General features: G+C 37.2%; 1 protein-coding gene across 4 annotated transcripts in view; it reads right to left on the minus strand.

Moving 5' to 3' along the window:
* NCOA3 (nuclear receptor coactivator 3) overlaps positions 1–22,484 on the minus strand; it is a 132,938-nt gene extending 110,454 nt beyond the window's left edge. For 2 of the 4 annotated variants that reach the window (XM_073236477.1, XM_073236473.1), the window contains exon 1: positions 22,281–22,484. The gene's annotated coding sequence lies outside the window, so the exon portion shown is untranslated. Of the gene's footprint in view, positions 1–18,787; positions 19,683–22,280 lie in introns of those variants that run through there. The other 2 variants (XM_073236475.1, XM_073236476.1) reach the window with 2 other exon arrangements.
* Positions 22,485–26,214: the final 3,730 nt, after the last annotated feature.

The following is a 26,214-nucleotide window of genomic DNA, read 5'->3' on the forward strand; positions in this document are numbered from 1 at the left end:
GATCATCAAAAAGCCTCCACAGGGATCCAGATGATGCTGCAGTTGTGGCTGCATCCACCCCACCGTTTCCTGGACTTGCCATAGGAATGAGGAGGGAGATGTCTAGGCTGGCATGTGCATACAGTGAGACAACGAATTTGACCGGATCTGTACTGTTGGAACTCAACCAGGAGTTGGGAGGGGTGCAAGTTGTAGCACTCCAAAATCGTATGACTATAGACTATCTACAGTTAAAAGAACATATGGGATGTGAACAGATCCCAGAAATGGGCTGCTTTGTCTGATTTCTCTCAGACTGTTCAAGTACAGTTGGACAATATCCATCATATCATAGACAAATTTTCACAAATGCCTAGGGTGCCTAAATGGTTTTCTTGGCTCCACTGGAGATGGATGGTGATTATAGATTTGCTTTGTTTATGTCACTGTATTCCTATTATGTTAATATGTGAGCGCAAATTAGTTGGTAGTTTAAAACCTATACATGCTTAAGGTACTCTACAAGAAGATATGTCAAAGAAATAATCAATCCTCCCATGTTTTCTTCCATCTGCTACCTCTATAGCTTTCCTTCTTCCTTCCTAATTACAACCCTTAAATAGAATTCGTGCCTCATATCGAATTTACCGAGTATCGTAATTCCTCCAGGTGGTAAAGATACCTCGAGACAAGTGCTGGGCATAGAAGCCACAGGGCATAAATCTGCAAAGAAGTAAAAAGCTAACCTTTTCAAACAATATGGCTTCTCTCTCACTTACCAACTTTACATTTCCCTGTATAGCCCCAGAAGATGACTGGTTAGCCAGAGACGGGTAAGATTCCTCAAGGGAGGAGCAACCTAAGACAGGCACAGTCGCAGGGGGGCCATCAGTTGAGAAATTGGGGATCAACAGAGGTGAGGCTCAGAACCTCACCCCCCCTGTTTTCAGAGAAATCTTCTGCATCCGTGGATGTTTTGCTGCCCTTGTCTAGCTTGGATTAATACTTAGTCCATAGGCACACACCTGATCATCTGATCATCTACATTTGCCCTCTTACAGCACACTAAACTATGTTTTCTACCTTTATCTTGCATCTACCTACCACTTCAGCATTTTATTAAAAATAAAAATAATAATAATAGGAGAAATGTGGGATCAACATATAAATCAAGTACAAAAATCAAATGAATATTCATATTTGACCTGATTGTTTATAGGTCATAATGCATGATCAAAACCGAAAGTTTCTGTGATGAATGCCCTTGGACTGTTCACCATGTAAGAATTTATTCACTATGTAAGAATTCGTTCACCATGTAAGAACTTGTTCGTTACGCTTCAGAAGATTGGAGACTGACGACAATTAGGCTTGAGATGGATTAATGATTGTACATTGAGCGTTGACCCCCCTATACTGAATTTTATTGTTGTTAACAACCATTTGATCAATAAATATGAGAGATGCCCTCTCAAAAAAAAAAGACTTGAAAGTAAGTTAATTAGTAGTTTAAAACCTATACATGCTTATGTTACTCTACAAGAAGTTATGTCAAAGAAATAATCAATCTTCCCATGTTTTCTTGCGTCTGCTACTTCTATAGCTTTTCTTCTTCCTTCCTAATTACAACCCTTAAGTAGAATTCGTGCCTCATATCGAAATTACCGAGTATCATAATTCTTCCAAGTGGTAAAGATACCTCAAGACAAATGCTGGGCATAGAAGCCACAGGGCATAAATCTGCAAAGAAGTAAAAAGCTAACCTTTTCAAACAATATGGCTTCTCTCTCACTTACCAACTTTACATTTCCCTGTATGGCCCCGGAAGATGACTGGTTAGCCAGAGATGGGTAAGATTCCTCAAGGGAGGAACAACCTAAGACAGGCACAGTCGCAGGGGGACCATCAGGTGAGAAATTGGGGATCAATAGAGGTGAGGCTCAGAACCTCACCCACCCTGTTTTGAGAGAAATCTTCTGCATCAGTGGATGTTTTGTTGCCCTTGTCTAGCTTGGATTAATACTTAGTCTATAGGCACACACCTGATCATCTACATTTGCCCTCTTACAGCACTAAACTATGTTTTCTACCTTTATCTTGCATCTACCTACCACTTTAGAATTTTATTAAAAATAATAATAATAACAATAATAATAAGGGAGAAATGTGGGATTCACATACAAATCAAGTATAAAAATCAAACGAATATTCATATTTGACCTGATTGTTTATAGTTCATAATGCATGATCAAAACCGAAAGTTTCTGTGATGACTGCCCTTGCACTGTTCACCATGTAAGAACTTATTCACTATGTAAGAATTTGTTCACCATGTAAGAACTTGTATGTTGTGCTTCAGAAGATCCGAGACTGATGAGAATTAGACTTGGGGTGGATTGATGATTGTGCATTGAGCATTGACTCCCCTATACAGAATTTTATTGTTGTTAACAACCACTTGATCAATAAATATGAGAGATGCCCTCTCAAAAAAAAAATAAATGAATGAAAAATAATAATAATAATAATAACGGGAGAAATGTGGGATCAACATATAAATCAAGTATAAAAATCAAACGAATAGTCATATTTGACCTGATTGTTTATAGTTCATAATGCGTGATCAAAACCGAAAGTTTTTGTGATGAATGCCTTTGTACTGTTCACCATGTAAGAATTTATTCATTATGCTTCAGAAGATTGGAGACCAACGAGAATTAGGCTTGAGATGGATTAATGATTGTACATTGAGCATTGACCCCCCTATACAGAATTTTATTGTTGTTAACAACCATTTGATCAATAAATATGAGATGCCCTCTCAAAAATAAAAAAATTATAAATAAATAAATAAATAAATAAATATTAATAAAGTGAAAATTAAAAGAAAATATATAGGAGAAAATTCACTACAGGATTCTGTTGTCACATGGCAACACTGGAAACGGTGTCCATCAATGATAAACTGCTTAAATAAGTTACAATACCTTAATAAAATAACAATGTATTTTTGAAAAAGAAGAATTTAGATTTGTATGTACTGATACCAAAACCATTTTCAAAATATACTGTTAGATGGGGAAATTCAGTAACCACAATGTTGCTCATGTAATTGTATATTAATGATACCAAAATAAAATATATAATATATACTATTTGATGTAACAAGGTACAAAATGTTTTTAATATGCTACAGTTTGTGCTGATAAAAAAGGGAGTAGACATAATAGATTATAAAGAGACAGATATGTTTGTGAACAGTTTTTGTAGAGTTTGAATTTTTTGTTACCAATGTTTAAAAAATGTTTTTTAAAAAATAGGTTAAAAACCTTAGGCATGAGGTAATTCAGATCTCTCCAGGATAAGTAAAATGCCCAAGATTATCCAACAAGGTCCAAAATGCAATTCTCTTGCTTGCCATGCCTTTACAGTTTTGCTTTTGATGGTACTAATAAATTATTATAATTTTTTTAATAAACAAGCAATACACTTTACAATAATGTTGAGTGTCTGATTCAGGGAGATAGTCTGAAACACTGCCAATCATATCCTCCCGAAACATAGCTGACTATTCTTGTTTCCTATACATCTCTGAGACCCTATTTCAAAATACAGAAAACATTAGTAACATAAAGGGACATAATGCTTACTTCAAACCTTTAGAAGTTCATCCATGAACTTTATGAACGACAACAGTAACCTTGGCAATGCTTCAGAAAGTACAAGTGATTTTAAATGTGGCAAGGATGGTACTTCAGGCATTTAGGGAAGGGGAGTTCCCTATTCTTTTTCGCCCAAAGGTCTTTCTTCTAAAGTGAGTACTTTCCTCATCTACCTGATAACACGTAATTTCTTCAATTTTTCTATGGCAGCTGGTTCCTCTGCTCTCATACAGGGGAAAAAAAGAATATACTGAAGTCTTCATGCTCAACAGTTTGCAGTTCCATTTGTAACCAACACTAATACGATTTTAAAGTAAGTAAATAATGTCACTAACTGAAACTATCTCCCAGGAACTCATTTAAATCCTTCCCTGGATTACTCCAGCCTCAAGCGATCTCTCCTTCCTCTGAACTCCAAAAGCAATTATTTGTACAATTTATTTGGCAATTAATCCTGCACTGCCTTGTTAAACCTCTTTCATTATTCTCTGAAATGTTATTTAAATCTTCTCTACTTATCTAACTTTCATGTTTATTTCTCATCTCCCAAATAAACTGTAAATTCCTTGAAAGGAAGAGATAAGGCCTTGTACTTTGTATACACATAAAAACAGAGTAGCTGCCACACAGTAAAGAGAAAAATATTTGTTGATTTTAAAAGAAAACACCAGTTCCATTAAAACATGTAAAGCCATGCCAACTAAGAATCTTCAAGCCAGTTGATAGGTCAATGTACTATTTTGTTTCCAAGACTCCTGAAGTAACATGGGGTGGTAAAAAAGGGCATGGCCTCCGAAAAATAGGAGACTACAATTTGGGTCCTTTAGCTTTAGAACTGTGAACTTAACCCATAAACTTCCATTTCATCTCTAAAATGAAGGTAATAACACTACCTATAGAAGGTTTTATTTATGATTGTTAAATGGGAGTTTATGTAAAATTTCTAGTATTCCCTAGAGATTCTTAAATTTTTTTCATGTTTTTACATCTTTGAAATCAGAATGGGTCATGCTAATGACAAGTATCCACTAGTTTAATTGGCAGTTTTACACTGTCTTACCTAGTGGTACATAAAATGTGTTGTATAACCAATAGCATCTTAAATTTGACTAGATTGGCACTGATTGACTGTCACCATCCTCAATAGATTCTAGCTTCATCTCCCTCTTCCTTTCCACCCACTCATACACTACTATATGGACCAGAAACAACTCATTGAGCAGTAAAATGGAAATACCACCAAATCCATTCAAAGTGCTTAGCACTTCGGCATATAGTATATGCTCAATAAATAGGAATTGGTGCTACTGCTACTCATTCATTCAACAAATATTTTAGTACCTACTATATGTGCATGTCACCATTCTGGGCAGTAGTTATACAGCAGTAAACAAAATAAGCTAACTCCCAGCCCTCAAAGAATTTACATTCTATTAGTACATACTTTCTATGGCACAAGAATGGAAAAGTCAAAAATCATAATTCAGTCAACAGATTGTCCCAAAAGTTGAAAAAGTTAATCAACCCAAGAAAGATACTAAAACACAACACTACCTAGGCAACAATACCTAGATTTTCTTTGGACAAAATTTTCAATCTTAACAAGAAGACACAAAGTGAAGTCTTGGAAGCAAAGCAGGACATCCAAGCTTTTTTAGTGTAAGTAAAGGTTTGGGTAAAAGCAAAACAGCCAGAACAGAGGCTTTAAAAAGTTAAAAAAAAAAGAAGAAAAAGAAAAGGAGTGTAGGGAGGGACATAACATCATCTCTAGTTACTGAAAATAAAGCAAATTCATTTGAAAGAGGAATAATAATTTTGGTTATTTGTCAAACACAATTTAGGAAACAGCAAATTATATTTTTAAGTATCACCTTATGATATGTACAAGCACATCTTTCCCAAACTTTTAGTTAAAGATTTGGGGTGAACTGTAGTTGAAGATCTCCTTGTAAACACACTTGATGTTAGCAAGTAATAACAGCTAGGAATAAGTGAAAAACTATTTCAAAAAATAAGAACCCAATTATGCTCAGTGAAATAAGCCAGGTGGAAAAGGACAAATACCAAATGATTTTACTTATTTGTGGAGTATAAAAACAAAGCACAACAGAAGGAACAAAACAGCAGTAGACTCACAGACACTGAGAAGGTACTAGTAGTTACCAAGGGGGAGGGGCCTGGGAGGGCTGGGAGAAGCGGGGAGGGAATTAAGGGGCTCAATAATTCACAATCACAATATCGGTTGGTCACAGGGACGGTAGTACAGCACCGATAATACAGTTGATGGTTCTGTAACATCTTACTATGTTGGTAGATACTGATAGCACTAGAGAGTGTGAGGATTTAATAATATGGGTAACTGTTGAACCACTGTGTTGTATATTTAAAACCAATGTAAGAACATAAAATTGTGTATCAGTGATACTTTAATAAAAAAAAAAATCCAAAGCACAGAAGTCCAGCTATTTAATAAAGGAGCAAAGAACCTCTACAACATTTAGAATGGTAAAGACATTAGAACAAGTTGTTTTCCATTAAATCACAATGCAATGTAACACAATGTTGTGTTCATAAAGCAGACATATTTGTACATGTGTTATGTTGTCTGCTCCAAAGCATAAACTCCTCTCTGGGCAAGGACATTTTCTCATTCCTCTGTACCTCCTTGGATGCTTTACACATACCAAGTAAACAATAAATATTAATTATTTTTTTAAAAAAGTCTTCATACTGCTGCAGAATTCAAGACAATGCATAACATTTTACAGAAATAAAAAATATTTAATGGGTTTTTTAAATTAAGAATAACTGAGAAAAAAACTACCAAAACAATTCATCCCCAAAGATGCCAGTATACCAGAGCAAAGCTGAAGTAGGCATTTATTTACTTTAAGGTTTTCTCATATGCATTCTCAAGCCTGAGAAGTGTACAATTAATCAACATTTACTGAATGCCCACCCATACTCAAAAGAGTATTAGTCCCTGATCAGATTAATAAATTCAGGATGATCCAGTAAGAGGGCTCACTACCTAGTTAGGGTTACTAACGCTAGTGCAACAATTTGTTATATATAGCACTTAGTGGGGGGGTGTACCAAGTGCCAAGCTGGGCAGAGCAGACTAGAAGCTTAGTGAAGAAATCATCGTATGTTCAAATGAACAGGAAAAACACACAATATAAGACAGAACCAGAACTGAACCTTCGATGGGTAGTTTAAGAAAGAAAAATGAAACCAAAGGTTTCTAGTTGCTCAAGCCAAAAACTTGAGTCACCCTTGATTTCTCCCTCCTTCTCTTGCCCCGCCCCACCCCACCCCATTCCACAAGCCATCCTCTCCCCCTCCCCCACCAAATCACAAGATTCTGTTGGCTCTACCTTCAAAATACATACAGATTATGACCACCTTTTATCACCTTCACTGCCACCAAGGTCTAAGTCAAAATTATCTGTATCTGCATTACAGTAATAACCTTTGAACAGGTCTCCCTGCTACTTGCCCTCTTAAAGGCCACTTTTCACAAAACAGATGGAGGGACCTCTTTAAAGCCACCCTACAATGTAGGGGGCAGGAGTGTATGGGTATACTTATATGAGTACAAGAACAAAGAAAAAGTTGTAAGAAGATGGACACACAAAATCTTTGGCCACTAAAAGGATTACTGGTACTCTTTATTTTCTCCTTTGTCCTTTTTTGTTTTTTACACATGAACAGACAACTACTTTTGTAATAAAAAATGAAATGCTTTAATTGGAGGGTGGTGAAATGATTATTAGATTTTTTTGAAATTAAAAAAAAAACTGCAGTGGTTCCCCACTTTGCTCAAATAAAAGCTGAAGACATTCTACCTACCTACAAGGCCACATTGTTACCTCTCAGATTTCTTTTCTTACTACCTATTCCTTTGTTCCCTGTGCTCCAGCACACTGGCCACCTCGTTGTTCCTCAAACACACAAAAGAATGGGCCTTTTCACTGGAGTTCCCTCTGCACAGAATACTCCCCATCCCCCAACATTCACAAGGCTTACTTCCTGGACCCACTTAAATGTTACTTTCTCAGAGGTTACCATGACTCCCCACCTAAAGTGTAAACCCCACTATACCTACACATACCAATTTCCAGTCACCTTATGATGTTTTTTTTCATAGCCATTCTGGTCACTGGTATATCTTTAACACCTAGAGAATAGTCTGACACATGACTAGCACTCAAATCTCTGAAGAATAAATTAAAACATGGAGACAGAAATGATAGTTAAAGGACTTGGGAGGGAGTGAGGATGTATGTGTCTGAGGGGTCGACGACTAAAAGAAATCAATCCAAGAGGAGCAGACAACACTTGAAGCAAAGAAACCTTCCAAAGGTAGAGAGACCTGGTTAACGTGAGCAACTAGAAAAAGTGAAAGGCTTGAAGGATGGAAAATTCTCACACACACACACACACACACACACACACACACACACACACACAAACACACACACACACACACACACACACACACACACACACACACACACACACACACACACACACACACACACACACACACACAAAGGCTATAAGCCAAAAGAAAATTTAGGCAGAGAGGAAAGGGTTAAAACAGCTGGAGATAGAATGATGGCTGAGAAGAGGAAGGGCATGAAGAGGGTAAGAGAAGAGTTATAGATACAGGAAAGATCACAGGAGGAAAGAGACTGTACAGGGAGGAGGTCACAGAGAAGGCGCGGAGGCCACTGTTATGTCACAATGCTGTTCTTGCTCAAATCTAAGACCTAATAATCCTGAAGAAGATACACATTATATGCCTTTTTTCCCCAAACTGTGACTTATCAGTGTTAAAATACACAAAGATATGAATGTAGATCTGTGTCACTTTGAACACTCAAATTCTTCATTGCAGAAATGTTTAAGAGCTTAAAAGGTCAATTCATAAAATCTAATTTTTTCAGTTTCATTCCTTAACGTCACTCTTAGGAGTCTGCCATGAAAGAGGTGAAAAACAAGGTGCAAGTGTGCGATTACAATGTATCTGTAATCTTCTCACCATCACTCTGCTCTGCAGTTTACACGACTGGGCACCCCAGACTTCTCTCATTGGGACCACAGTGTAATACCATTTGACTTTAAATTTCAGCCAAACACCATCATCAGTTTTAATATAAAGTCTATTGACCCTCTGAAAGATTAACAGAAATGTGAAGTAGACATTAAAATATTTTTTGAATCACGCCAAATTAATATTGAGCTTATGCAGATCTTTTACAAACTCTGTTTTAATTTTCTGGCCTTTCTTCAATGTAGTATAAAATCTTGTAAGTATTAACAGCATTGTAACTACAAGAATAACATTATATATCCATATTCTCAGATGTGTAATAAAATATACTCAATAAAGAAATCAAAATTCACTTAGGAATTTTGGAATCAGATTTTTAAATAATTCTGCAAGTTCAGTGCTATGGCCACACTATTCAGAGATGAAACAAACATAACAGTACCTTAGATCTGAGAATTTATGCACTGCTCACTAAAAGCTGGCCAGATGCCATTTTATCATTGATAGAGTAGCTTCAAATTCCACTGCAGTTGCACTGAATCCAGCAGTATAAGCATGCCTGCATGTTATTATGGAAAATCGTGGAAAATTTCACAGGCTGACATCCAGAACGTCTGCGGTTCTTTTTCATATTTCTTTCTTCCTGCAAAGCAGTTATTATACCAGTAGTAGAATTTTTTTTAAGCTGGAAATTTCCACTGTTTTTTTAAACTAGACTTCAGAGATGTAAATTGCAAAATATCCCAGAATTCCAACATAACAGAAAGAATAATTCAGACAGAAAAGAATTAAAATATATACCTTCAAATTACACTAAGTCAAGTAAACTGGTAAGTAAATTGAAGAGTCACTCCTTTCAAATAAGAAAGAAAAAGTGTCCAGGGAAATAATTACGCAATTTAAAGTCACAATAATTAAATAAAAATACTGTATGTGAAAAATAACATTGTGAAAGCTGATCTCTCATTACTTTTTAGTGGAAGCATTCAAAAGGTAATACAATCAGGAGAACAGTTAAGCACAAAAACCATGAAAAGAGCACTAAAATCTTTATCAGTACAAGGGGAAGGAGCAGAGAGGTAGTAATAGTGACACAGAGACAGATGAGCATACCTAAACATCTTAATGGTGAAAAACTGAATGCTTACCCCCAACACTAAGAACATGTCCAAGATATTGTCCCAAACTGATCAAAGTAATCATCTGACTCAATGCAATCACGATCAAAATCCCAACATGGTAATGGAAGCAGCAGACATTACAATAAAGCAAAAAAAAAGAAAAAAAGAAAGAAAAGGCATACTAATTGGAAAGGAAAGAATAAAACTGCCTTTATTCACAAACATGATGATCTACATAAACTATGTAAAAACTACTAATAAATGAGTTTTGCAAGGATACAGGATACTAGGTGAATATACAAAAATCAACCATACTCATATGTACTAACAACAATTATTAGAAATCAAAATTTTAAATTTATAATCATTTTAAAATATAGAACTTATAAATTTGATAAGCTTTGTGAGATCTACACTGGTAACTTCATAACACTGCTAAGAGAAATTAAAGACCTAAATAAATAGGAAGATATATAACATGGTCATGGAACAGAAGATGGTTATTTTTAAAAAAACAATTCTTCCCAGATTGATCAACTGATTAATACAATCACAATCAAAATTATCACAGAAATTTTGCAGAAATCAACCATATGATTCTAACAATTATATAGAAACACAAAGAAATTAGAATAGCCAAAACAATTTGGAAAAAAACAACAAAATTTGAGAACTTGCCCTGATTTCAAGAATGGGGTAAAGACAGACATATTTAGGATATATATAGGAGAAAATCTGACCTACACATATTTGGTTATTTGATTTTCAACAAAGGTGCCAATTCAATTAAATGGGGAATATATAATCTTCTCAAAAAATGGTACTGGAAAAATTCAATAGCCATACACCAAAATATGAACCTCAACCCTTATCTTGTACCATACAAAAATTAATCCAAGGGATCATGGACCCAAAATTTAAAAGCTAAAACTATAAAACTTCTGGAAGAAAACATGAGAAAATCTTAATAACCTTGAGTTTGGCAAAGATTTCTTAAATGGACACAGAAAGCATGAACTATGAAACACAAAAATCAATAAATTGAATTTCAGTAACACTAAAAACTTTTGCTCTTCCCAAAACAGTTATGAAAATGAAAATGCAGGACACAGACTCAAAAATTTCTAAAACATTTATCCAAAGAAGAAAGTTTTATATCTAGAATACACAAAGAACTCTAGTATCTCAGTAAGCTAAGCAACCCAACTTAAAAATGGGTAAAAGACATGGATACTTCACCAAAAAGGATATGTCAATGGCAAATAAGCACATGAAATGTGCTCAACATCATAAGTCATTAGGGAAACTCAAATTAAAGCCACAATGAAATACCACTATGCACCCACTAGAATGGCTACATAAAAAAAAAAAACTGACCATACCAAGTGTTGGTAAGGACATGGAACAAGTGGAACTATCATACATTTCTCGGAGAAATGTAAAATGGTACAACTTTGAGGAACAGGTGGTCATTTCTTATAATTTTTGAATTTTAACCCAGCCATTCCATTCCTGGGAATTTACTTAAGCAAAATAAAAGCATATATCCAAAGTTCTGTACACAAATGTCAGAGAAGTCTATGTTTGAGAACCAAACACTGGACACAAATTCAAATGTTCACCAACAAGTGAATGGATAAATTGTGGTATACCTATACAAGGCAATAGTACTCAGCAATAAAAAGTAGTAAAACTATTGATACATGCCAACATGGATGAATCTCGAAATAACTATACTAAGTGAAATAAGCCAATCCCCCTCAAGAAAAGTACATATATTGTGTAATTCCATTTATATAAAATCCTCAAAAATACAAACTAATATTTAGCAACCCAAGACAGATCAGTAATTCCCTAAAGATGGGGGAAGGATGGATTACAAAGGGATACGAGTAAACTTTTCAAGGTAATAGATACTTATTATTGTAACTGTGGTTATGGATTCATGGGTAGATCTATACATCAAATCAAAATTAATTGTACAACTCTTATTTTACAATTTAAATATGTGCAATTAATTGAATGTCAATTATACCTCACTAAAGTTGAAAAAAAAGTAAGGAAAAAACCAACTTATAGTGATAGAAAGAACAGTGGTTGGCTGAATGAACAAAAAAACCAAAAAGGAACTAAATGTAAATGGACAAGAAGGAACTTTCTGGAGTGATGGATATGTTTTGTGTCCTGACTGGTGGTGGTAACACAACTGTTTAAATTTGTCAAAACTCAAACTGCACACTTAAAAAGACTGAATTTTATTATGTTATACCTCAATAAAGCAGATTTGTAAAAATAAAAAAAGCATACCTGAATGTTATACAGGCAATTTTAAACATCTTTAAACACACCAAAAGAAACATATATATAGTTACAATATAGTGTAGTCTACCACCTCATTAATCTATGCTACCAGATTGATATTCTAACTGGCTTTTTTTTTTTTACATTTTTTAGTTTATTATATAGGTTATGTTAAAAACAAAAAAGAAACCATGAAAGTACTAGAAGAAACATATGAAAGATCTCTTAAATTTATCAAATCAAAAATTTTGATGTAATGTATCACTCAGAAATGAGGGACACAGGCACTTCCATGCACTGCTGGGTAGATTTGTAAACTGAATCAACCTCTATAGGGAGCAAGTACAGTATCTATAAAAATTTTAAATTCATTCTTTTTAATAGACTAAAATCCTACCTCCAGAAATTTTTCTATCTTTATAAAAAAACACAGGAACAAAGAAATATGTATGAAGATATTCATTTACAATTTTATAGTAATACAAACTGTACAAATAGTGATATATCCATAGAATGGAATACTGTATAAACATTAGAAAGAACTTAGTAGCTATAAATATACATACGAAGCCTCTCTGAAGTTATTTCAAAAGTATACAGTCCAAAATAGGGCTGCTTAGTGCCAGTTACTTAGGTGTGTTTGTTTTATAAAAACTTACTGAGCTGTATTTGTACATTTTTCTGAATATGTTATACTTCAATAGAACAGGGAGATGGGCGGGAAAGAGCTGAGAGCGCTCTAGCCCTTTAGCACCTTTTGAATTTGCCCCATGTCCACCTGTTACGTAGTTCAAAAAACATTTTTGAACTGAGACATTTGCAAACTATATCTGTATGAGTGGGATTTTAATATAGAAATAAATGAGGCAAAAATTGATTTAGGCCTGTTAACTGTTCTTCGTAACCCAATTTCAAATTTTACATCCATCACATTTTCATTTTCACTGCCTTTATAACCAGTAAACAGTTTAAATTTCAACTCAGAAAGTAGACTTTAATAGAATCACCTTTTCTATTTTGAGCAGGGTTTACATAAGACTTTATTTAAAGAAAAAAAACACAGACTATTAAAATGAGATGTATGTTTAGCAGACACTTGATAAATGGTAGATTTTATCTTTTATACCCAAGAATATGAATCAGAACACAGAAAAGGGAATTTTACTGGGGAAAGAGAGGGAAGGTAGAGCAACAGCGACTTAAAAGGAACTAAAGTATAAGACAGTAGATAGAATTAAGGAGATGATGCTGGAAATGTAGATTAGGGTCACATTATATGAAAGGCTTTGGGGACACCATGGGAAGCAGTTTAGTTTCCAACTCAAACAATGAACAACAGAAGATTTCATGCCTTCAAGCAGTCAAGCAACCATAAAGGATAAATTTTTAAAAAGATTAATAACAAAAGAGAAACAGGCACTCCACAAACAAAAGGTGAGAGCATAAGTTTAACATAACCTTTTTGGAGTTAACTGGGAAAGATCTATTGAAATTTTAAATGTACATTTCCTTTGATTCAGAAATTCCACTTTCAAGATTTGTGTACTAAAACATATTCATGCCCACACACAGATCTACAGATCATTCAACTGCAGCATCATTCAAAATAGAAGATTGAAAATAGCAATGAAGACTGGTTAAATAAGTTATATCACATCCATTTGTACACTGGAATATTACATAGCCTTTTAAAACATGAGGTATAGAAGACTTTCCAAGTTCTTTGTTAAGTGAAAATAGTGGAAGCCCACTGTGCTCCCATTTGTCAATTAAAAATAAAGAGGAGGGGGAGCCTGGTAAACATGGTGTTCTTCATGTAATTGTAGATTAATGATAGCAGAAATTAAAATAAATAAATAAATAAATGAGGAAAGGGGTGTGAATAGGAAAAAAACTGAAAAGAGCCATTCATAATCACATGCATAGAAAATCCTCTAACAGTAGTAGCCTTTGGGGAAGGGGTTAGCTATAAAGACCAATGACCTGGGGGTACCAGGAATCTTAGTTTTTCCATATAGCTTTTTGTACTGCTTTAACTGTACTTACCACATTTATGCCTTCTTTGATTAAAAATTACCTTTTTTTACTATATATACATAATTTTTTAATTATATCTAAGCACTACAGAATAAAAGATGGGGAGAATGGGGAGATTAGAAACAGCAATTAATTCCCTTTAGATCTACTAACTCCTCCATGAAGTCTTCCTAACAATCCCAGCTGAAAACAGCCTTTTTTTCCTTTGAACTTCTGAACCACTTATTTATGTTGCTGCAACTATGTTTTTTCAATTATACTTATTTTTAACTACATTATAAGCTTCTAGATCAGAAAGGGATTTTAATGCCCATAATGTTTAGCACAGTTCTTTGAAGAACAGTGGTACTGAATAAAAACATTTGAACAATTTACAGAACTGTCTGGTCCTATGGCAATTGGGAAATAGCAAAGTATTCTAGAGCCCAGACATGATTAATCTGGGACAACTATGAAGGAGACATAGGTCCCAAGCAAATCCTTACAACTATAATTTTATCTCAATTTCCAGAAAAAGTGACTTAAGAGTTGAACTCGAGAAACATTCACATCTGAACCATCAATCATTTTGGGGAACCTAAAATTAGCATAATTTTTTAAAAAAATAACAGGATTTTAAAAGCTTATATAAGGATTGGTCCGTTACCTCAAAGAACAGACCATTTAACTGAATCTGCCCTACTGATCAATAAATACTCCTATGCTTGTAAAGAGATAATTTATAAGATTCATAACAGGAAATAAGAATCGTATTTTCAGTTGTTGTGGTCCAGGATGTTTACTCAAATCAGAGTGGATCTGAGCTGGATGGACCTTAATGAGCACATTAGATAGTAAGGAAGAAGAAGACAGAAAAAATTAATCATGACTGCAACAAGGGACAACAAAAGTGTGAAAGATTAATAAAAAAGACTGTAAGAACAAAATATTAGGTTAAGGAATATGGATTGTACTCTAGATTTTTAAGCAAAAAAATGTGATCAAAATGTTTAATAAGATTAAACTGGTAGAAGTATAGAGAAGACTAAAGAGTAGGGACAAATTTGAAAGTTATTACAACAATCTAGAAAGAAAGGACCTGAACTATTTTTAGGAATTGTAATGAAAATATATTTATTTAAGAAAAATGTACCAATAGGGTTCTGCAAAAACAAAACCAGTTTATTCAATACCATCACTCAATTGAATAAATGATCAAGTCTTGAAATGTCTTTACCTCTGTGCTCTTGGCTAATGGTTTCCCACAAACAGAAACTATGGTCTCTCCATATTAAAATTGTGCTCATTCTTCAAAGTCCTGCACCGTGATCACTTGGTGAGAACGAGTCCCTTTCCTCCTCTGAATCTCCCCTATATTTACAGCTAAAATAGATTGCCTTGTACTGAAGCAATGTGAGTACCTGAGATTGTGTGCACCTTGAGGTCAAAACCTCTTTTAATTCTCACAGTGCCTTAAATAGTACAAGCTTAATAAACACTAACTAAGTATGTGTATGGGGGTGTGGGCAGCAGCCAAGCAGTAGCAAATTAAAGATGACTGAAGCTTAAGGCCTCTAGGATTAGAGAACAGTGATACAAGGTCTGTTTTAAAAATACATGTGGGGGCTTTTTTGTACTGTGGGGGAAAAAAAAGAAAGACTAGCAATTACTCGACAAGTTTATGACTTCAGGTTCACTAATGTAGGATTCATACACCTAAGGCTTCAATATTCTAGAGGTAGTTGTGCACTTTGAAAGAAGTGTCCTGAATTCATTTTGATTCCTGATTAAATTATTTTTAAAAGTTAATATAGTAATAGTCTTGTCTTATTATATGAATATACCACTGACAACAAATGGACAGAACTTGTATGCAGAATAACTTTTCTCACTGGTGAAGTTAAATTTCCTATGTGCAGCGAAATACTCCCTTTGACAGCAGTGAAGCCAACTACCTTGGCTGGGATAAAGTATTATAAAATAGAACCAACACCACGCAGGTAGAAGAGGAGAGATAAGCTTAGATGGAACAGAGATGTATAGACTAAAGACACAGTTTGGTGAAGAGAGCACTGGGTAATTCTTAAAATACTTCCAAATAAAATTGCCAAATTCCGATCTGGAAACAAAATCAAGCTGATAGAGCTACTCTACAGAGTGACTTAAATTCAATAATCCATTTCACTGATGACAGTTTTACTGAGAGTAAAGAAAATATGACTTCATTTTCTTAGACCAGAAGGAAGGGGTTGAAAATTCTTCCCCTCTCTGTCCCTCCACCCCCTCTCTCCCCTGCCCTCTCCTCTCCCCATCTCATCCTCACACACACACATTTTGCTGCTGGTAGAAAACACTCAATAGGCAGGGCCTCAAAGTCATCCTGTCCCCAAATGCATGAGTCAGCACAGAAGCCTTAATCTCTATACCATTATCTAGCATAAAGAGTTTTATCCATTTAATGTTTGACCAATGAAATTTAAATAAAAAGCCATTCTACATACCTACATGATACCTTAAGTTTATAGATTCTAATATAAGGAACCTTGGGAGATCATACACTCCACCCCTTCGTTTTACATATTTAAAAATAGACCTACCCTACAGGGACTGATTTACACAAAGCTTATTGTAGATGCTTGCAAATTATGTTCGACTCTTCACAGTTAAGTACTCTTTTCGAAGTAACAAGCTAACAAATGATACTGATCAGCAACACTGGAGGAAAATACTTAAAAGGTTTTCAAGTGTAGATTTTTTCTGATTAAAGTTGTTTTAAAACAGAACATATGATCCTGCTGCTCTTTCAGCCAGTAACAATTAGATCTCATAAAAATGTCAGTTTAGGACATTTAGATTATGATATACAAACATTTCCTCTCAAAGTAGAAATAATTTGGTTTTAGATTTCACTTAAACACAAGAGCAAAGAATATTTATTCTAAAAGCTTCCCCCCAACCTTTTTTTGTTAAAACCCTTTCTTCCCCTCACCACCCCCCAACACACACCACACACACACACACACACACACACACACACACACACACACACACACACACACACACACACACACACACACACACGCTTTCTCCTCCTTTGTACTCAAGTTCTCAAATGCATAAGATGGAGGAACAATACCACAATGCAACTCAGGCTTCCTGCCTACTAGTCAGTCATTATTCTTTAGACTTGAGAACTTTCAAAACACTGTTTAGGTTGCTTTGAAATTCCCCCTTTCAGATTTTCCCTCCTTCATGGAACATCTATTTAAGAGAATGACTTCAAAAATGTCTTGCTGCACCCAATCAAAACTAAGCAAACTAAAAATGTGAGCCTTAGATATGAAGGTGGAAAGTAAATACGTAAAGTTTGGTGAACACCAATCTAAAAGTACAGAACAGAAAGGAAAAAGTATTTCCAGCCAAACATGAGAACAGTATTTTTCTCATATGTATATTAATCCTGTTTCTGAAAATTTTCATATTTATATGGAAGTATGTTAAAGACTACAATATTGCCATCACTTTCTTAACAATACCATATAGAGATCTAAAGGTCTCAAAACTACATTGGGGCGAACAGTAAAGGGCTACCTTAATTGTTAATGACAAAAGTTCACACTAAAATGAAATATATTCGTTTATTTAAAAAAGTTGTCAAAAAAATTACCAGCAGCAGTCACCTGGAAACCTAGGGAATTTCCCATTTCCTCTGACCATGCTTTGATGGTGGTAGTAGTACTTGATTAATCAATTTATCTGGTTGTTGAAATAAACCAATGGAGCTACTCTATAGACAGAGACAAGATGTGTGGTGGTGGGGAGAGGGGAAGCCATCTGCCCAGCTCAACATAGATTTTTTCCTTTTTACAGAAGGCAAAAGCATTAAAAATTAAGGTGAAACACACTGGTTCATAGGTAACAACTTGCCTCATTGACGTATTTTTCCAACACCTCTTACAAAAACAAAAAGACTAATTTATTTCAAACAACATTCAATGAAGCTCAATCCCAGTACAACAAAATAATTTGGCTAGTCCCCTGGAGTTTGTTATAATGGGATTTAACCTGTACACTCAACATTCAATTAACCATGAGGCTTATCCTAATAGAGGATTAGGCTGACTTCTGCAGTCTGCTCCCATCTAGCCATCACCACTCCTACTCAGCTGCCATCACTACCAAAAGCAAAGCCCCAGGGAGTAGATTATCCATTACTGTGTGATATCCAAGCCAATATCCTCTTTTGATCATTATGTGAATGATGAAGAGTTGAATTTAATAATCTAGTCAGCCTAGTTTCCAAAAAGTGAAGCTTCATAACCCTCAATCATTCAGTCTCTAACTAAGGAAATAAAGCATTTCAGAAGAATACCTTCATAGGTGAACAGATTTAAAAAACCACACTCATTCCTAGAACATGTCAATAGAAAAGTAAAAACTAGGACCCAAATGTTCCTAAAGAAAAAAATAGGGCAAAGAATAAACAGAAAAGACTAGTCCACTTGCTTTTAGAATATTCTTTGAAATAGCTAAAGCCTGTTTGCCAGTTAGGTCAAACTTCCCTCTAGGCCACAAATTTAATACACAGTTAAATAAACCTTTATTACTGTTACCCTGTAAATTGACCTAGGCCAGCAGAAAGAACCTACCAAATTGAGTTAATGTTGACAAAGTTGGGAACTGGCAATATGTAGTCTAAGAAGATCATCCAGTTGTGGATAAATCAGGTCTTCCTTTCAAATCCTGCTGTGTATCTTCTGGCCATTTTCCTGTTCATTTAACAACTCTCCACAAGAAGGCAGGGAAGGGAAAGGTGATTAAATTCAAGTCAATTCCAACATTTGTTAGGGGGCTGAAAGTAAATTTAGACTCTGGATAAATTGCATCCTTAACTCAAAATAATCTCCAAGAAACCCTGTCAGAAAACCAATGGACCAAATGAATTTACCTAGCAAACATTAACAAAGGAATAAGCCTCATTACAATAGAGACCCTCCTCCACTTTAGCTGTGAAATGTTCATTTTGTAATCTCCTCCCCCACCCTAAAACGTACTTACAAAATGCAAGAAAATGCCTACATTTTACTGCATTCAATCTCAGTGCTACCCTGAGGATATAAACTGTCGCCAATTTCTTTAATCTGTTGCACTATAAGAAAAAAGAAAAGTTAATTTATATTCCTAATACTAATTTTCTGTTCCCAGAGCTTTAACCACTCAGTAAAGCAAAAAAGGAATACTCTACACTACAAATAGTAAATTTAGACCACACTGAGACGATGCTCTCTGATTTAACCTACAAGAAACTACAGTATCTCTTCAGTCATGACTAACAACTTATTTTCTAATCCTAGATAGCATTAAAAGACTGACAGTAATGTTTAATTGTGTTAGCTTTACTCTGAAGATAAACAGCCATTGGATGCCACACCATTTCTACACGTGCAACAAATCAAAAGTTTTCAGAAGTAGTCTGCATTCTCTAGACATCACTTAAAAATTATATAGTCTAAAAAAATGGAGGAAGAAATCCTAAAGACATTATTTTAACACCAATTAGGAACAGAATAAGAGAAGTTTAGTTTGGACAACAGGGTAAGATTTTTACAAGACTTTTTTTTTTATTATTCTTTTAAAAGACTTCCCAAAAACACAATACTCTTCAAGTCAAAGGACTATTCAAGGATCCTACTTCTAATTCGCAAAAGACTGAATTTTTTAACTTTTATCTTTAATATGTCCCTAACATAGTAAGAAAGTTTATTTACAAAAACCAGTCAAGGCTCACTCCTTACTAAATGAATTTTCTCCTATTTGCTCAGGGGGTGGGAGGCAATTTGTAGAAATAATTCTCATGCAGGAAGAAAAACGGCACACTATCCTCACTTTCAAAATACAGTGAAATTGTTTAGTATAATCCCTAATACCTTAAACTCTAATCATTGAATTTTTTAAAAGAATTGCTTAGTACTGGCATATTTAAAACCAGGATTCTAATATTTTAAAAAGCAGGAGTCCTGATAATCATGCTGTGGTTGTTTTGCATTTTAAAAACCTCTGTAGATAATCTTTTATGCTAGAAACATTTCCTTTAATTGCTCTAGAAATATTACAGCTTCCCACTTACTCCACAATCCTCACATCTAAAAGGTGCTTCTATATATGTCAAAAGCTGACATATGCCCTTTTTTGGGGAGGGGAGCAGGACTGATAAGACAATTAAGTCATCTTTATCAATACACAAAATACCCCTACAATTTAGGATCAAAGGCAACCTAGATTACTCCTCATTTAAATGCAGATCCTGAAGCAACCTCTAGTGACCGGAGCTATATGTTCAATATCATTTTACATGTTACAAACAGAGGCTTCATCTTACGAACAATGAACCTGGGCAGGGTTCTTCATCCTAAAGCCCCACAGATTATTTCTTTTAAAGGTGTTAGCAGATAAGGTAACAAACTATCATTTCAGAAGAGCTTACCTAATTGCTATCAACATTTTTCTAAGACAGTTAAGAAGAAAACAGGATTCCCACCACATTTTCCCCTTCTTATGTTCATTTTATTTCCCTGCTTTTGGTATCCAACAGGGATGTGTTTCAAATGAAAATCTTAACATAATTATTCCAAAAACCAAGGATTGTCTAGAAACCAGTAACAGTCGCTGCCTCCTAGGAAGGGGGAATCGGAGGGTTTAGAGTGAAGACTCATTTTTCAATGTTTCTGTACCTTTCCAGTTGGGAATCGTATTTGACAGAACCTACTCTTAATAAACAGAGAAACTAATTTACATTTTTCTCAAGAATAAACATTTCATGAACTTACAGACGTCCGTTTTTCCATTTAGTTCATGCGGCATTCGCAAGAGCTATGATTTTTTTTTCCATCATCTTCTGAACAACCTGCTGCAACAAACACGGAAGCTGTCTCGCAGCCAGTGGATCCGAAGGCAGGCATTTAAACCAAGGAGATGCAGCAATCTCACTCAATGCTACCAACTCTCACTCACCTCACTGAACTCCTTTTAAAACCACTGCACCAAGACAGCTGGTACTCGCCTTCCTGTTTCTTTACAGTACAGGCTTAGTAGCAAAAACAGTTTGGCTTTGAAGTGTGCTCAAAAACTGCAAAAAGGAAGTCTTCACATTCGGGAGGGGAAAAAAAGTTTCGACTTTGGAAGAATGTCATATGGCTTTCGTGTCATTCCATTTGGGAGTCCCGAACTCCCTCGGATAGTGAGATTTAGAGAAGATGCTCTCTCCCTCTCACTACCACCGCTCTTTCGGTTAACTTTTCCACCGAGTGCCCTCAAACTGCCTAGGAAGCAACTCAGCCTTCCAACGGCTCATAGATTGCTTTTGTAAGACGTGTAAGACAGTGTATTTAAATCATTTCAAACTGAATCAATGTACGTAAGAAAATTAGAGACGGGGAAGGTCAAAACTAGTAATAATAAAGACAGCCAAACCCCAAATTTAATCCAACGTCCCACTTGCCATTTCCCAGCCTTCACACCAGAGGTAGTAAAATGCCTTTTTACGGAGAAAACTGCTGAGAACCTACCCGTGCCCAAAATGGAAATTCTGCTGATAATTTGTGTGAAAATTTGTAAAATACCCGAGTGCAGGAGGAAACAGCAACAAAAATCCAATCCGATTCTGAGTACCACTTGGAGGATGGCGTGGGGGTCTGTAGGGGGTCTTCCCCCCACCCTAATTCTTCCGAGTAACTGCGAAGGAGCCAAGGCAGAGAGAGGAAGGGGACGCGAGGAGCTTTCAAAAGCAGCCCCAAAGGCTGGGGAAAGATAAAACTTTAAGGACAGGAGGGAAAAGTGGGCCCCCGTGATCCCCCCAAACTCCGCGAGGTGACCCCTCAGCGCGGGGACCCCCTCGGACTCCCAAGCCGGCTACCGCCCAGTCTCGACTCCGGTCCTCCGGCCGCGGGCTGCCCACAAGCTGCAAGGAAGTGGCGCGGCCCCGACACCCCAAAACTCTCAGCGCGCCCCCAGCGCGGCGCGCCCCTCAGCGTGTCCGCTGAGCCCAAGCTGCCGGCTCGCGGCAGCCGAGCCGACTCACCCTCTTCCCTCCGCCTCGCACGCCACCCCCTCGCCCTCCGCCGCTCCTCCTTTATCTCCACTCACCGCCGGCCGCCATTTTCCTCGCAGCCCAGCTTTAAATAGGAAACTCGCCGCTCAGCCCTCAGCCGCCACCGCTGCCGCCGCCGCCGCCGCCGCCACCGACTCAGCCGCCGCGGCCGCCGCCGTCGCTGTGGAGAGGCTGAGGCTACAGCGGCAGGAGCGTGGGCGCCGGGGCCGCCGGGATATGTAGTCCCACGGCCACGCCCAGCACTACCGGTCCCAGGGGGCCTTGCGCGGTCTGGGCGCTGGGAGCTCCCACCCCGCCCAGCAGGCGCGGCGAAAGGGCGGGGCTGTGTCGCCCCTCCGGCTGCTCTCGCTCACTACCACCTGGGAGCTGCGATCGGTCCGCAGTACTGGAATGCAACCCAGCCCTGCCCTTAGTTTTTTCATATTTGCCTTCGTCAGTAGTATCTAACATTTGTGGAGTGTTTTTTGTATGCCAGCCACTGATTCTCGAAAGAAGCGTCCTTGGGGACCTCTATTACCCTCATTGTTCAGAAGCGCAAACTGAGGCACAAGGTCAGAAGACACGGGGCTGTTCATTCTGTGCTAAAGTCACTGGGCAAAAGGTTGTTGAGCAATAGTATATTCACTATGTTCAGTCCCAAGTATCATCCCACGGAGTACTTAGAACTGGGAACAGCTTACTTTATGGTGGAGAGATCTGGCAGACACCACCTTAATCAACTGATCTAATCACCAGTCACCATCACTTAGCATCACCTAGAATTGATCAAACTGACTTTATGTGTCTCCTGATAATGATGCGGAAGGCATAACACCGCCTCCCTAGTATTCCTGCCAAAAAAATTGCTAAACTCAATCTAACTATGAAATAACAATCAGGCAAATCCAGAATGTGGGGGTGTGCTACAAAACACCTAGCCTATGCTCTTAAAAATACCAAAGCCTGAAAGAGGTGAAAACCAAATGCAATAGATGAGTCTTAATTGGATACTGGGCTTGTATTTGTTTATTTTGCATGTAAAAGGGACTTTGGGGGAAATATTAATGTGAACTATACGTTGGATAGCATTGAATCAGTATTAAATGTCGAGTGTGAATAGATGAAAAAAATAATCACTTACCAGCTCCATCACCATCACTTCCCACCTGGACTATTGCAGTCTCTTCCTCACGGTTCTCCCTGCTCCCACGCCAACCCTTCCCCCTCCAGTCGAAAAACCAAGTCCCTTCATGCCTGTCCTGTTGTCCAAGATCTTTGCAGTCACCCCACACAAGTGAGATTAAATCAAGTGAGATTGCTACATCTCCTTGGTTTAAATGCCTGCCCTCGGATCCACTGGCTGCAAGGCAACTTCCATGTTTGCTGCAGCAGGTTGTTCAGAGAATGATGGGGGGAAAAAATCATAGCTCTTGCCAATGCCACATACTCCAAAATGGAAATGGACGTCTGTAAGTTCATGAAATGTTTGTTCTTGTAAAAAATGTGAATGAATTGCTTTGTTTATTGAGAATAGGCTCTGTCGAATATGATTCCCAACTGGAAAGGTACAAAAACATTGAAAAATGAGTCTCTTTTACTCTAAACCCTCCGATTCCCCCTTCCTAGGAGGCAGCGACTGTTACTGGTTTCTAGACAATCCTTGGTCTTTGGAATAATTATGTTAAGATTTTCATTTGAAACACATCCCTGTTGGATACGAAAAACAGGGAAATAAAATGAACATAAGAAGGGGAAAATGTGGTGGGAATCCTGTTTTCTTTTATATTGTCTCTCTTTTCCTTCCCTTGCAAGCTCATCATCACTCACATCTCATCCATTCACTGTATTCCCTGTACATTAGACTCCATGGGATCCCTCCAACGTGCCTAGCACGCTCTGGCCTCAGAGACCTTGCTTTTGCTATTTCCTCTGCCTAGTTCACTTTTTTCTAGAAAACCTAAACCACTCATTCCCTTATCTCCCCCATGGTCATTGTCCAAATGTCACTTTCTCAGTGAAACCTTCCCTAACTTCTCTATTTTTAATTCCCACCCACTCCAATCCTGGAGTTCCCTACCCCTCTTCCCTGCTTCATTTCTCTTCACAATACTTTTTACCATTGAAAACACCACATTTTTTGCATACCTACAGTATTCAATATGTCTGTTCCTCACTAGAATGAAAGCTTCATGAAGGTAAGACTTTTATCTCTTTTGTTCTTACGTATTGTCCATACCTTCAGAGCTTAGCAATAGTATGTGCTCAGTCAGCATTTGGTGTATGGATGAATTCTCCCCAATATCAAAAAACAGATAATAAATATTATGTTAGATGTTGAGAATCCAGAGATGAAATACTAAGGCACTGCATGACCTTTCACCTGAAAACTGCGGCTGTCCCCCAGCTGCTCTCCTTGCTTCTCCCATTCGTCATCCTGTAAGCCACTCCCCACACAGTAGCCAGAGGGATCTTCAAAAAATCATACATGAAATTATGTCATTTCCAACCTGAACATGTTCCAGTGGCATCCCATTGCCCGTGGGATAAAACCCAGACCCTGACTGATTTAGTCTCTGCTTCCTTCTCTGATCTCAACTAATGTCTCTTCTCGCTTCCTACCCCATGCCAGACACTGGCATTCCTGATGTTTCCTGAACATACCAAGAATGCCACAGGGCCTTTCACTTGCTGTTCCCTTTGCTGCCTGGAATTTTCTTTCCTCCTGGCTTGCTTCCTATTGTCATTCAGATCTCTACTGAAATGTATTCTCTTTCCGGAGATCTTCTAAAGCCCTATACACCCACAGTCTTCATAATGGTTAATACTACCAGAATTTTTTCTGTAACCTCCAAAAGGGCAGAGAATTTGTCTGTTTAGTTCACTGTAGTGTCTCCAGCACCTAGATTAGTGCCTGGCCTATATAGTATGCACTTCATAAATATCTGGTAGTAGTAGTAAATATGAGTAAGTAGTAAATGTTCTTATAAATAGTCTGTGAAGATGCCTGCCATCATTCCTTTCTCCCTGTTTACATAAGGCACTCTCCCATCAAGAGGTAAACTTTATTTCCCCTTCCGTGAGTTGGGGTTGCTCTCTGACTGGTTTGGCCAATGGACATGTGTGAAGTTATAGGGTGAGACTTTCAAGCCTACCCCTAAAACATCTCTGGCAGCTTCCATCACCTTCCTCTTGTCACCCAGCTGCTATACTATAAGAATCCCAGGCCACCTGGAGAGGCCACATGGAAGAAAATTGAGGCATTCCAGTCTACAGCTCCAGCTAAAAGCCCAGGCAGGACCCAGTAGTGAGTCAGCCTTCTTATATATTCCAGTCCCAAGAGACCTCAGATGACTATAGCCCCTACCAATAAGATCTGGAACAGAAGAATCACACATTAAGGCCAATCAACCTACAATATCATGACAAATAATAAAATGGTTGTTCTTTAGACCACCAAGTTTTGCAGTGGTTTGTTACGCAGCAAATGATAACTGCAACACTACACGTGTGGGCTTTGGTTGACCTGTGGTTGAGAATTTTGAATAGGAAAGAAGAATGGTCTTAAAGTCTGGAATTACTCCGATAAAATTGCCTTGACCTAGAGGACACAGAAACATAAACTCTTTGAGGATGGCATAGAAGGTCACCTAGCTTAGGCCCTCCAATAATGAAGAGATTCTGCTTGCAACATTTCTGACTACAGGAAGCCTCTACTTCCATGTTCCCAGTAGGGTTGCTCCCTTCCTCAGGGGTAGCTGTGCCAGTCAGGGTAATTGAGTGGCAAGCAACATAATTGACTCAGGAATGTAATTAAATAATATGTAAGAATTCACAAAATCAAAGAGGACCCAGGCCCAGAAATATCAGGAACCAGGGGCAAGAAGCTCTTGTCTGAGACCAGCAGTAAATCCAGAGAAGATCAGTCATTTTTTCCTATCTTATCATCACCCAATTCCAAGATTCAAATTCAAGAGGAATTTGTCAGTTGGT

Source organism: Manis javanica, chromosome 5, assembly GCF_040802235.1.
Source record: "Manis javanica isolate MJ-LG chromosome 5, MJ_LKY, whole genome shotgun sequence".
Lineage (NCBI taxonomy): Eukaryota > Metazoa > Chordata > Mammalia > Pholidota > Manidae > Manis > Manis javanica.